This window comes from Portunus trituberculatus, chromosome 39 (assembly GCF_017591435.1).
Source record: "Portunus trituberculatus isolate SZX2019 chromosome 39, ASM1759143v1, whole genome shotgun sequence".
Taxonomy (NCBI): domain Eukaryota; kingdom Metazoa; phylum Arthropoda; class Malacostraca; order Decapoda; family Portunidae; genus Portunus; species Portunus trituberculatus.
The window spans coordinates 15208795-15221294 of NC_059293.1; the positions used below are offsets into that span (position 1 = coordinate 15208795).

Below are 12500 nucleotides of genomic sequence, written 5' to 3' on the forward strand. Positions count from 1 at the left end.
ATAATGATGAAAAGAATGACGAAATTAATGACGAAAAGAATGACGAAAATAATGACGAAATTAATGACGAAAAGAATGACGAAATTAATGACGAAAAGAATGATGAAAAGAATGACGAAAATAATGACGAAAATAATGACGAAAAGAATGACGAAAAGAATGACGAAAAGAATGACGAAATTAATGACGAAAATAATGATGAAAATAATGACGAAATTAATGACGAAAATAATGACGAAAAGAATGATGAAAAGAATGACGAAATTAATGACGAAAATAATGACGAAAATAATGACGAAATTAATGACGAAAATAATGACGAAAATAATGACGAAATTAATGACGAAAAGAATGACGAAAATAATGACGAAATTAATGACGAAAATAATGACGAAATTAATGACGAAAAGAATGACGAAAATAATGAGGAAAAGAATGACGAAAAGAATAACGAAATTAATGACGAAAATAAAGCCAAAATAAAGCCAAAAACAAATAAAGCGGGAAAATTACCCCAAAAGCCCTAAACAACACCAGTACAGAAGAAAATGAATGAGATAAAAACTTTGACCTTGTGACCTCCATAACTGTGACCCGCGTTGGCACACTACATAGTCGGAATGTGACCCGAACACAGACAGGACCGAATTGCACAAATATACACAACAACAACAACAACAACAACAGCGAGAAGAAGAGGAAGAAGAAGAACAACAACAACAACAACAACTACAACTACAACAGTAACAATAACAGTAATAACAACAGCAACAACAATGACAGTAACAACAACAACAACAACAGCAACAACAACAATAACAGTAACAACAACAACACCACCACCACCACCACCACCGCCACCACCACCAACAACAACAACAACAATAACAACAACAACCCCGGCCAGTTTGTTTGTTCGGCATCGAAATATCGTCATCACTTGCTCGGTGTGTTGCGGTGCCGTTCGTTAAATCCGATGTGTATTTGTGTTGCGTCCGTTAAAAGCGACGTCTATTAGTTTGCGTGCACGCGGAAACACCTGAAATATTTCTTGCCTGATGTTTTTACTGAGCTTTAGTACCGCATCATTGGCGCACCGAGCTTTTAAACAACTGGAACAACAACAACAACAACAACAACAACAACTACTACTACTACTACTACTACTACTACTACTACTACTACTACTACTACTACTACTACTACTACTTAAACAACAACTGAAACAACAACAACAACAACAACAACAACAACAACAACAACAACAAATATTACTACTACTACTACTACTACTACTACTACTACTACTACTACTACTACTACTACTGCAACAGCAACAACAACAATAACAATAACAACAACAGAACATCATCAATAATAACTTGGAATAAAATGTTGGTTGCAGGAAGTTGTGACAATTGTATATACTAAACGAAACTTAAATTCCACACATTAGCGTATCCATATTACAGGAAGTAGATAAATAAATGAAATAGCAAAGGAAACAGAATAAGACAATAATGGTGATAGCGTAACAAATTGATGAATATATGGAAGTCACTCATAGAAAGTCAAGAACACAAGACAAAGAGCCGAGATCAGAAATTTAGCTGGGTGTGTCCAGGAATAGATTAAACTAACCTTTACTTAACCTAACCTAACCTAACCTTACCTTACCTTTCTTAACCTAACCTAACCTAACCCAAAACTAACCTAACCTAACTTAACCGAACCTAACCTACCGTAACCTAACTTAACCTAACCTAACTAAATCTAACCTAACGTAAGCTCATTAACCTAACCAAATGCGATGTAACCTAACCTCACCTAACCAGACAAACAACACACGCCTAACGGGAGAACACTGTACTCGCTTGACACCTTGCCGTGGAATCATACAGACCAACGATGATGAATGAATGAGTGGCGCTGATTGACTCGCATCCTGCCCACACTTGTACACAAAGCTAGTTTTTACTGAGCATATTAAACGTAGCATCAGAATGAGTGGTGAAAACTTGGAAGCCTCTTTTTCTGCAGAGGTGGTGATGGTGGCACACTGTAGCGGTTCGGCGACATACGGGCCAGGTAGCTATGCATCGAAGGAGACACGAGTTTGCCGGGTTTTTATCAGTAGAAGACTCGGACAAACACTCGCGGGGTTGTGTTGTGCCGTATATGTCCAAATGTTCGTGTCGCGGCATGGTGGCGGAGTGGCTGGGGAATTAATGAAGCGGAACACTCCACGCCTTCCACTACATTAATTTTATGGGTCGGTGGTGGTGGCTGACCCAACCTAGCAGTGTCTGGTGGTGCACTGCTCACCGCCTCGCTAATAGACTCGTCACCTCAATGTCTTAACTCCTTTACGTCTCCTGCTCCTTCTCTTCATCCTCTTTCCTTCTGTACGATCACGTGTGCTCCCAATACAATGGTTTATAATGTGGTTACTGTTTCATTAGAGTACTTTTTCATGCGTCTAGCTCCTCCTCTTCCTCCTCCCTCCCTTGCAGCTCTATTAAGTCACGTGCTTCCTATACAGTGGTTTATAATGTGGTTACTGTTTCATTATAGTACTGTTTTACACCTCTAACTCCTCCTCTTCCTCCTCCTCCTTCCCTTGCAGCTCTATTAAGTCACGTGCTTCCTATACGGTGCTTTAAAATGTGGTTATTGCTTCACTATAATACTCAATTTCACGCCCACTTCTCCTTTTCCTCTTCCTTCCTTACAGCTCTATCAGATCGCGTGTGCTTCCTATAAGGTGCTTTATAATGTGGTTACTGCTTCGCTATAACACTTAACTTCACGCCTACTTCTTCTCTTCTTCCTCCCTCTCTGTGTGCTTCATAATCCTCTTATTGTCTCGCTAAAACTCAATCCATCTCTTTTTTTTCTTTTTTCTTTATTCATGTAAGAGTGTTTTGTGTTCAAGGGAGACAAAAAGACTGCACAAAGAGATCCAGTGAAGATAGTCCGTGTCAAAAATAGTTGTTGCCTCACTAAAACTCAATCCATCTCTTTATCTTCTTTATTTTTTTTATCTCTCAGTGTTTATGTAAGAGTCTATTATAGCCTAAGGAAGACAAGAAAAAAAAAAAGACTACACACAGAAGTCCATTGAAGATACCACGTCTCAAAAATAGTTGTTGCTTCACTGGAACTCAATCCATCCCTTTGTGTTTATTCATGTATGTTTTTTTTACCCAAGGATAGACTATGAAAAAGGCCCACTGAAGGGAACCAGTCTCAAAAAATAGTATAGACAAGAGAGTCATCCAATATTTGCGTATCTGTCAGTCAAGCTCAGTGTTTCCTCTCGCGTGGCCATGAGCTAACCACTTCAGTACCATGACGCGTTTTCTTATTCATTCTGGTTACTATTTGATGATTTTACACAGCCTCAGGAACTCATGCTGGGATTAGAATAGTAAGGACTGTGGCCATTAATCGTCTAACCTTCATAGATCCTTCCTAATGCTAATAAAACCGTCTAATCGTGCACAAATCTCAAGGTAAAAAATGCGTCCCAGTATGGAGGAGATTAAGCTGTAAGACTGCACCACGACACAGGCCCGGCATAATGTGAATTCTCGCTGCCTTACTAATGGACCTGTCACTTCCTCAACGCTCCTTCCTTGTACATATTTCCCTTTTACGTATTCCTCAGCAGATCAAGTCGTTATGTGACAATATAATCCAGTTTTTTTCTTCTTTTTTTTGTGGTGTAAAAGTAAAACAAATCATTCATAGGTATTTGAAAGGATTACCCCGCCACGCTTGTTAGTTGTGTCTTGTGTTAATTCTTACCTGTGTTTGGAGGTGTTGGGGCACATTAGCAGCTTGACTTTTGCAGGTGTGGGGTGAGTATAGTGTTCTCATGGGAGGTATATAGGTATAGGTAGGTGTTTATGTGGTTATGTGTATTTTGGGAAGCTGTCTTGTACTCTTTGTTGTTGTTGTTGTTGTTATATTATTATTATTATTATTATTCTTTTTGCTCTTTTCTACTTCTTTTTCCCTCTTCTTCTTGTTCTTGTTTTCTTAATCTTGTTCTTCCTGTTCTTGTTCTTGTTGTAGTTCTTCTTGTTCTTGTTTTTGTTCTAGTTCTTCTTGTTCTTCTTTTTGTCCTCCTCCTCCTCCTCCTCCTCCTCCTCCTCCTCCTCCTCCTCCTCCTCCTCCTCCTCCTCCTCCTCCTCCTCCTCCTCCTCCTCTTTAGTATCATCACCCTTATTTACATATCTTTTTATTTCTTTTATATCCTGGAATGAGGCGCTTTATGACCCCGTAGTTGCTCGTCCTTCAATGTAATCAGTCAATTAATCACTAAATCCTTTCTTGCAGGTCGTGTTCCTCGTTAGTGACTCCTCCACGACCATCAGGTGCCTCGCCAGGTGAGTGTGTGTGTGTGTGTGTGTGTGTGTGTGTGTGTGTGTGTGTGTGTGTGTGTGTGTGTGTGTTGGTGTTTACATACTATATTAATTGTGTTTATTTGTGTGGTCGCGTATTTGTTTTGTTTATTTATTTGACATGACGTTGAATATTTTTTTGTTGTGTTGTGTATATGCAATTATGTGTTGTGTGTTTCTCTATTTGTTTATTTACTCGTGTATTGACTGGGTTATTTATTGAAACACTGATCTATTTTTTCCTCTATTCATCTATAACAAGCTGTCCATCCATCCATCCATCCATCTATCCACTTACCTCTATTTCTATCACCATTACCTTCAAGTTGTTACAAAATCTTTTCTCCCTTCTTTGTTCTGTCTCCTCTCTTTTCCTCCTCCTCCCTCACCTTCATTAACCATCCTTTGTTGCTGTTTGGCCTCCCTTTGTGTTCTTTTGTGATCCTGTGCGCTCCTCCCCACCTCCCCCCGTCACACGCAACACGTCACATCTGATAAGGCTTGCTCTATGATTATCACCACCACCACCACCAACCACCACCACCACCACACTTGTTTGTCTCACCTGCGGCGGACTCCTTTTGCTTGTGAAGTGAGGCAGGTATGAAACATCACCAGCACGAGGCCGTATAGCATAGCCCGTATAGCATAGGCCGCCTAGCACTCTGGTATTAGCGAGGTAGCGTCATTCTTTACCGGTGAGAGAAGTAATGAGTGGTGCTGCATGATTAGTAAAAGGTAAAGATTTTTGCTGCTCCATTTTTCTGCGATGGAACAGGAAGAGACGAGGCGGTTCAATCTTTGGTTTAGTCGGACGTTAGGTCAGTTTAGGGCGATATCAAGTGATGGTGCTACATAATTATTAAAGAAAGGTAGAAATTTTGCATGACTAGTCTAGAAAGGTAAAGATTTTGCTGGTGGTTTTCTTGTAGGATGGACGGGAAGGGACGAGGCATTTTAGTTTTTAGTTAGGCAAGGATATGAGGTCAGGTAAGGGAGATATTACCAAGTGTTGTTGCTAGATGATTATTAAAGCAAGGTCAAGGTTTCTGCAAGTTCGTTTCTGGAAGGCACAGGGATGGAAAGGGACAAAGCAACTCAGTCTTTGTGTAATTCGAGTGACGTCATCTAAGGAAAACATTATTGAGTGATGTTAGATGATTAGTAAAAAGATAAAGATTGCAGGTAAATTTCTGAGAGCAACAGGAAGAGACAAGCCAGTTCAGTCCTTGGTTTAGTGAAGGGCGCGAGGTCAACTTAGGAAAATATTCTAGGGTGTTGTTGCCGTTCAGTACCATGACGCGTTTTCATATTCTTTCTAGTTACTATTTGGTGATTTTATACAGCTCCAGAAATTTATGTCGGGGTTCAACTAGTGAAGACTTTGGCCATTAATCTTCTAATCTCCATAGACCCTTCCTAATACAAATAAAATCACCTAATCATACCCAAAACACAAGGTAGAAATGTGTCCCAGTACTGAAGGATAAAGATTTGCAAGTCAATTTCCAGGAGGGACATGAAGGGCCGAGGCAGCTCAGTCCTTTGTGTGGAGGGAAGCGTAAGATCTCCCAAATCAGGGCGCGTTTCCTGCGTATGATTGGCCTCTCCTTAGCGATTTCCTATAACGCTGATCTGGCGGAGATATCGTTGTTGAAGGAAATGATCTTATGATGATACCTTCGCCACAACTGTCAGTACAAGTCGCACATTATTAAACGTTTCCTTGTCTTATTTCGTGTGCTTTTCATCATGTTGTGGAGGAAGTCATTGGGGTTTACAAGGGTGCTGCTACATTATCTGGCATCTCATTTCGACTGCGTTTAACCCCTTCACTACCATGACGCGTTTCCATATTCATTCTCTCCATAGACCGTACCAAATGTCAATAGAATGGTCTAGTCGTACACAAATCTCAAGGTTAGAAATGTGTCCCAGTATTGAATAGGTTAACAGGCTGTGTGTTGTTAGCTCATGTGGCTCAGGGATAATAAAATGTTTCAGTGTTTCTCTAGTGGCCGCTATCAGGATTTTCAAGACTTTTTCCATCATTCTATTGCTAATATGATAAGAATTCTGATATGCTGACTGTCTGTTGAGCAATCCCGACTAGAGACTTAGCATGTCAGAGAATTTAAGATTGATGAATAACTTTGAAGCGGAAGTGAGAATGTAAGACTAATGAATAACTATGAAGCGAATTTAAGACTGATTAATAACTATGAAATTAAGACTGATGAATAACTATGAAGCGGAAATGAGTGTTGTGTGTGTGTGTGTGTGTGTGTGTGTGTGTGTGTGTGTGTGTGTGTGTGTGTGTGTGTGTGTGTGTGTGTGTGTATTACTGGACTATATTTCATTCATTCTCCAAAAGGAACGATTATATTTTTCAACTTTGCGTGTCAGAGCAACGTGTGACGGAGGAAAGGCAGTTTTTTTTTACGCAGGAACGCACACTCTGTAATACTTAAATGAACTTACGTGACTAGGTGAAGCTCAATTAAGTTACCTGTCTTTACCTGAGTTTCGTCCTCAAGATTATACAGTACGTGGTGTTGAGAAAGTCACGGGAATTACTTTAAAAACTCGGTAATTTGTACAACGGAGAACTGTGTATTTAGTTAAGAGTGTAATGATAGAGTGTACCTGTAATTGTTCCTTGTAACTTGATAATCAGGCACGTTAAGTGAGTTTCAAAGGTGCAGTGAGAGAATATTAACCCTTTCACTGCTTGATCATTTATTTAATCACTTACAGTTTTTTGGACAATTTTGTACAGTAGTGTGTTTATTTAATTACAGTAGAGTGTACTTATAATCATTTCACGTAGCTCAATAATCAGGTATATTGAGTGTGTCGTTTCAAAGGTGTAGTGAGAGAATGTTAACCCTTTCACTACTTGATCATTTCTTTAAACATTTAGGATTTTCTGGACAATTTTGTACAGTAGTGTGTTTATTAATTATGTCGCCAAGGAAACAAACTTAACTTCCTTCTTTCTCTTCTTTTTTTTTTTTTTTTTTTTTTTTTTTGCTTTATGAACTTGCGAATGATATTTTAAGACGCTCTATAATCTATTTTGTTCTCTTACATCATTCTTGTCAGCTAGAAAACACACACACACACACACACACACACACACACACACACACACACACACACACACACACACACACACACACACACACACACACACACACACATCCTGGCTAAAAAAAAGGAAGAAATAATGAAACGAACTGAAACGAGAGAGAAGGAAAAAGACGAAACAAGGAAAAAAAATGAAAATAGATAGAACGATGGAGTAGAAGAAATAAGGAACGAAAGGAGAGTAGATAGAACGAAGGAAATGAGTAGAGAGAGAAGAAGGATTGATTGAGGTAATGGAGGTACAGAAAGGAGGTCAAAGGTCGTGTATGACAGTAGGAAGGATTGAAGGATTGAAAGATTGATTAAACCTTGGCTGTCTGAAGGAAAGCAGGAAGGTGAGGCAATAAGTGAAGGAAGGTGAAGGAAAAGAGATAGAGAAAATAAGAGTAATGAAGGAACAAAGCTGAGTGAATGAAGGAGGTGGGGGGAAAAGAACGTAGAGAAGGAGAATGTGTGAAATAATGAAGGAGTGAAGGTAGGAAAAATAAGGCAAGAGAGAAAAAATAGGGGAAAATGCAAAGTAAATGTAGAAGTAGAGATATATAAAGCTTAATCATTTAATTATGTGAGCTTTTTTTTTTTTGCTGTTTTTTCTTCATGTTTTCATTTTCGTTTTTTCATTTTTTTTAAAGAAGAAGAGTGAAATGATAAAGGAGTGAAGATGGGAGAGGTGAGACAAAGTGAAGATAAAAGAGAGAGAAAAATATAAGACGAAAGCAAAAGTAAATATAAAAAGGTAGATATTTGGAGAGAAGGAGAGTGAATGAAATAATAAAAGGGTGAAGGTAAGAAAGATGAGACAAAGTGATAATAAAAGATAAAGAGAGAGAGAAGAAAAGGAGAAAATATTAAGATACATTTGTGAGAAATAAAAAAAACAACAACTGAAGCAGATAAAAATTAGACAAAAATAGACAAGAAGAATAAATGAAAGAAATAAAAAAAAGAAAGAAAGAAAGAAGAAAGGAAGGTGAAATAAAAAAAATGAATGAAAATGATAGAATGAAACCAACAAGAGCAAGAAAGATAACAAAATCACATAAAACTTAGAAAAAAAACTAGACAAGAACGAAGAAAAATAACTAATGAACGAAGAAATGAAGGAAGGAATGAATGAAGGAAGGAAAGAAGGAAAAAATGAATGAATGAAGGAAGGAAGGAAGAAATGAATGAATGAATGATGAAGGAGGGAAGGAAGGGAGGGAGGAATGATGGAATGAATGAAGGAAGGAAGAAATGAATGAATGAATGAAGGAAGGAAGGAAGGAGTGAAGGCTAGGTAAGGTGTAGGCAGTAGGTAGACGGGTAAATGACGTCACAAGGTGTGCTGAGTCACCTGGATCGTTTAATTGGCCGCCTCATCAAGACCTCTGACCCACCAGGTGCTTCGAACACTGCCAGGGGTCGCTAGAGGGGAGAGAGAGAGAGAGAGAGAGAGAGAGAGAGAGAGAGAGAGAGAGAGAGAGAGAGAGAGAGAGAGAAGGGGGAGAAGGGAGGGAGAGGAAGAGTGAGAGACACAGAGAGACACACATAGAGATAATTGCATGTTTACACGAAGGAAGGAAGAGGAGGACGGATAAATAAAGGGAGAATAAAGAGGAAGGAAAAATGACGGAGGGAATGAGAATAAGCGAAGAGAAGAAGGAAGAGAAGTTGGAGAGAAGAAGAAGAGGCGAAGAGAAGCAGAAGAAAGGCGAATTGGGTACGTGGGACATTAATCAGCACACACACACACACACACACACACACACACACACACACACACACACACACACACACACACACACACACACACACACACTCTCTCTCTCTCTCTCTCTCTCTCTCTCTCTCTCTCTCTCTCTCTCTCTCTCTCTCTCTCTCTCTCTCTCTCTCTCTCTCTCTCTCTCTCTCTCTCTCTCTCTCTCTCTCTCTCTCTCTCTCTCTCTCTCTCTGAATAATTTTTTTTTCTTCTGATTACGTTAATTGAATGTTGATATTATTGAGTTCCTATGTCGTCTTTATAAAGGTGTTTCGTAGCAGTAGTAGTGGTGGTAGTAGAAGTAGTAGTAGTAGTAGTAGTAGTAGTATCAACAAAACAATATCTACTACTACTATTATTATTATTATTATTATTATTATTATTATTATTATTATTATTATTATTATTATTATTATTATTATTATTATTATTATTACTACTATTATTACTATACTACTACTACTACTACTACTACTACTACTACTACTACTACTACTACTACTACTACTACTACTACTGCTAAGAACAATGCGAAAAAAATAGTATACATAACGGACTCTTGAGATATTGCCCTTAATCAAGTTTTATTACATTTGCAGCCGTGTGTGTGTGTGTGTGTGTGTGTGTGTGTGTGTGTGTGTGTGTGCTTGCTTTCTAGGGTGGCCCGGATATGAGACAAACAGACCGACAGTAAAACCGGTTAAACGAGCGACACACACACACACACACACACACACACACACACACACACACACACACACACACACACACACACACACACGGTATATTCCTGAAACGAGAGAGAGAGAGAGAGAGAGAGAGAGAGAGAGAGAGAGAGAGAAATTGGCCGGAAAAAGATAATGACTCGGTAATAGAATGACATTGAATGAATCAGCGAAGCAGCGAGTGAGGAAGTGAATGAAGCAGCGAATGAACCAATGAATCCAAATGAGATAATGAGATTAAACACACTTCATAATATTCTGGGAGTGAGTGAGTGAGTTAGTGAGTGAGTGAGTGAGTTTACAAGTGAGTGAGTGAGTTAGTTATGAATGAGTGAGTGAGTGAGTGAGTTTACGAGTGAGTGAGTCAGTGCATGAGTGAGTGAATTTAAGAGTGAGTGAGTGAGGGGGAGAGTTAATGAGTGAGTGAGGGAGTGAATGAGTGAGTGAGTGAGTGAGTGAGTGAATGGGTAAGTAGGTGAGTCGGTAAGAAAGTGAGAGGCAGAGAGCAAGTGAGTCAGTAGTGTGTTAAGTTAGTCAGCGAACGAATTAATGAGTTAATGAGATGAGTCAATTTATAAGCCAGTAAATTGTACACCTGTCATGTAGTTGGATGCTGTTTAGTCTTGGTCAACATCCTTTTTATCATAAACTTAAGGGTGTTTTTTTCTTTAAGACAACAACAACAACAACAACAACAACAACAACAACAACAAAATAAATCAGTAATAAGTATAATAAAATGAAAAATTAAGACAAAATACAAAAAAAAAAGATAAATCAATAAACAAGTAAACAAGAAAAGTAGAAGACAACTCAAACTAAAATAAAACAATAAAAAAAAACGAATAAAAACAAAAATAACTGCAAAACAAAACAATAATAATAATAATAATAAAAAACTAATGAAAACACCCCAAACTTTCGACAGAGGATACGAGATTAAGTGACGTAGAAGGAAGGTCATGCTGGGCTGACCTGGACTAGACGGAGAGCAGGAGGACGTGAGCAGGGAAGGGTGTGAAGGGTGCGGGGGAAGCCTTAGTTCGTCCTGCAGGGAATCACAGACACACGTGGTGATTTCAGGGTTTACTTACAGGTGACGTTGTGAAGGAGTTAGTGTAGTCTTGTTAACCTTGAACTGACGTGATGACTGGGGCCGTTTCTTGCTTTGTCTGTTAACCCTATTAACACCCCATTAACACCCCATCAACACCCATTAAGGTTTCTTGGTCTTGTACTATTACTAAAAAAACAAAACAGAACAACCCCTTATCGACCCTTAAACACCCTATTAACACCCCATTAACACCCCATTATCACCCATTAACACCCATTAAGGTTTCTTGGTCTTGTACTACTACTAAAAAACAAAACAAAACAATCCCTCATCGACCCATAAAACACCCTATTAACACCCCATTAACACCCCATTAACACCCATTAACACCCATTATAGTTTCTTGGTCTTGTACTATTACTAAAAAACAAAACAGAACAACCCCTTATCGACCCATAAACACCCTATTAACACCCCATTAACACCCCATTAACACCCATTAACACCCATTAAGGTTTCTTGGTCTTGTACTACTACTAAACAACAAAACAAAACAACCCCTTATCGATCCACAAACACCCTATTAACACCCCATTAACACCCATTAACACCCATTAAGGTTTCTTGGTGTACTACTACTAAAAAACAACAACAACCTCTTATCGACCCATGAACATCCCATTAACACCCATTAACACCCCATTAACACCCATTAACACCCATTAAGGTTTCTTGGTCTTGTACTACTACAAAAAAACAACAACAACCTCTTATCGACCCATGAACATCCCATTAACACCCCATTAACACCCCATTAACTCCCCATTAGTTTCCTGTCGGTGAACAAGAACTGGGTGATCGTGGGCATTGTGGCTTACTACCGCTACTGCTACTGTTACTGCTGCTACTCATATTACTGCTGCTGTTACTGTTATTACTGCTGCTGCTACTGTTACTATTATTACTGCTACTGTTACTATTACTACTACTGCTGCTACTGTTATTGTTGCTACTATTTTTGTTTATTTTTTGTTTCTTTTCCTCCTCGTTTTCTTTTTATTTTCATCTCGTCTAATTATTTATTTATTTGTTTTTCTCTTAACCACCACCACCACTACTACTACTACTACTACTACTACTACTACTACTACTACTACTACTACTACTACTACTACTACTACTACTACTACTACTACCAGCACCCCAATTTTGCTTGGTTAGGAAATTGAAGTGTTAGAAAACGGAATGAGGTTAATGGAGAACATGAGTTTAGTGAGGAAAGAACCTTGGGGTGGATTAAGAGAGAGAGAGAGAGAGAGAGAGAGAGAGAGAGAGAGAGAGAGAGAGAGGATTTCGTCAGTCTGGTAGTTTTAGTTTTGCATAAGACCTTCTTTTTTTTTTAGCTCTCTTTCTCCTCT

At 38.8% G+C, this 12500-nt stretch overlaps 1 long non-coding RNA gene across 1 annotated transcript in view; it reads left to right on the forward strand.

The window, feature by feature from the left end:
* The window catches only part of LOC123515410, a 143095-nt gene that overhangs the window by 42439 nt on the left and 88156 nt on the right, over positions 1-12500 (forward strand). Inside the window, exon 3 of the long non-coding RNA XR_006677870.1 lies at positions 4345-4394. This is a non-coding gene — a long non-coding RNA (uncharacterized LOC123515410). The remainder of the gene's footprint in view (positions 1-4344; positions 4395-12500) is intronic.